The sequence below is a fragment of the Micropterus dolomieu genome, linkage group LG12 (assembly GCF_021292245.1).
Source record: "Micropterus dolomieu isolate WLL.071019.BEF.003 ecotype Adirondacks linkage group LG12, ASM2129224v1, whole genome shotgun sequence".
NCBI lineage: Eukaryota > Metazoa > Chordata > Actinopteri > Centrarchiformes > Centrarchidae > Micropterus > Micropterus dolomieu.
Window position 1 is genome coordinate 38,887,794 of NC_060161.1, and position 1,909 is coordinate 38,889,702.

Consider the following 1,909-nt stretch of genomic DNA (forward strand, 5'->3'; position numbering starts at 1 on the left):
TCAATTTATATATTTATTTATTTATTTTGAGGTCAATAATCAAGAATCCACATATTATATATGTTTTCTGGTGTGGGAGGAAACTGGAGCACGTGGAGTAACCCCATGGTGGAGAGGGGAGAACATCAAACATCACAGGGCACATAGAAACAAACATCATTCATACACATTCACACTGAAGCACAATTTAGAGTCACCAATTAACCTGCATGTCTTTGGACGGTGGGGGGAAGCCGGAGCACCCGGGGAGAACATGTAAACTCCACACAGAGACGAAGACGACCGAGGTTCAAACCCTGGACCTTCTTGCTCTGAGGTGACAGTGCTAACCACTGCACCACTGTGCCGCCCCTCTTTTAGGTAGTGGTTTGGTATTTTTAGGTCAATTCAGAATCTACATAATAAATGTTTTACAATGGGGGGGAACCGGGACAGACACGGGGAGAACATATGAACTCCACACAGAGACGCAGACGACCGAGGTTCAGACCCTGGACCATGGATGACCAAGGTTTGAACCCTGGACCTTCTTGCTCTGAGGTGACAGTGCTAACCACTGCACCACTGTGCCGCCCCTCTTTCAGTTAGTGGTTTGGTATTTTTAGGTCAATCTGAGGAGAAAATCCAACTCCACACAAAAAGAGTCAGGCCCAGGAATCGAACCAGCACCTTTTTGCGTGAGGCTGAAGTTTCATCCATATGCTCGACCGGAGCCAATCCCAGCTGACATTAGGTGGGAGGCCGGGTACAACCTGGATAGGTCGCCAGTCCAACACGGGGCACATAGAAACAAACAACCACTCACACACATTCACACAGGGGAGAAAATCCAACTCCACACAAAAAGAGTCAGGCCCAGGAATCGAACCAGCACCTTTTTGTGTGAGGCTGAAGTTAAATCCATACCCTTTTTTCGACCGGAGCCAATCCCAGCTGACATTAGGTGGGAGGCCGGGTACAACCTGGATAGGTCGCCAGTCCAACACGGGGCACATAGAAACAAACAACCACTCACACACATTCACACAGGGGAGAAAATCCAACTCCACACAAAAAGAGTCAGGCCCAGGAATCGAACCAGCACCTTTTTGCGTGAGGCTGAAGTTTCATCCATATGCTCGACCGGAGCCAATCCCAGCTGACATTAGGTGGGAGGCCGGGTACAACCTGGATAGGTCGCCAGTCCAACACGGGGCACATAGAAACAAACAACCACTCACACACATTCACACAGGGGAGAAAATCCAACTCCACACAAAAAGAGTCAGGCCCAGGAATCGAACCAGCACCTTTTTGCGTGAGGCTGAAGTTTCATCCATATGCTCGACCGGAGCCAATCCCAGCTGACATTAGGTGGGAGGCCGGGTACAACCTGGATAGGTCGCCAGTCCAACACGGGGCACATAGAAACAAACAACCACTCACACACATTCACACAGGGGAGAAAATCCAACTCCACACAAAAAGAGTCAGGCCCAGGAATCGAACCAGCACCTTTTTGCGTGAGGCTGAAGTTTCATCCATATGCTCGACCGGAGCCAATCCCAGCTGACATTAGGTGGGAGGCCGGGTACAACCTGGATAGGTCGCCAGTCCAACACGGGGCACATAGAAACAAACAACCACTCACACACATTCACACAGGGGAGAAAATCCAACTCCACACAAAAAGAGTCAGGCCCAGGAATCGAACCAGCACCTTTTTGTGTGAGGCTGAAGTTAAATCCATACCCTTTTTTCCCTTGGAAAGCAAAAACAATGTATGTCAGCTTTCCATATAGCTCTTCAGGAGCTGTTCAGGTCTTGAATTTCTTGCTGCAGGGCTGCGTGCTCTCGGTCGACCTTCTGTTTCTCAGCCTGCATTGCGTTGTGTGCACTTTCTAAAGCTCTTTCACTGTTCAGCTTTTCT

The 1,909-nt window shown here is 49.2% G+C and overlaps 2 protein-coding genes and 1 long non-coding RNA gene across 4 annotated transcripts in view; 1 reads left to right on the forward strand and 2 right to left on the reverse strand.

Moving 5' to 3' along the window:
• The window catches only part of LOC123980246, a 2,181-nt gene extending 278 nt beyond the window's left edge, over window positions 1-1,903 (reverse strand). The window contains exons 1-2 of the long non-coding RNA XR_006827426.1: window positions 1,732-1,903; window positions 303-907 (exon numbers count right to left, since the gene is read on the reverse strand). This is a non-coding gene — a long non-coding RNA (uncharacterized LOC123980246). The remainder of the gene's footprint in view (window positions 1-302; window positions 908-1,731) is intronic.
• Window positions 1-1,909, reverse strand: part of LOC123980185 (zinc finger protein 260-like) — a 672,464-nt gene that overhangs the window by 662,443 nt on the left and 8,112 nt on the right. The window lies entirely within an intron of this gene.
• Window positions 1-1,909, forward strand: part of LOC123980179 (zinc finger protein 271-like) — a 342,908-nt gene that overhangs the window by 277,280 nt on the left and 63,719 nt on the right. The window lies entirely within an intron of this gene.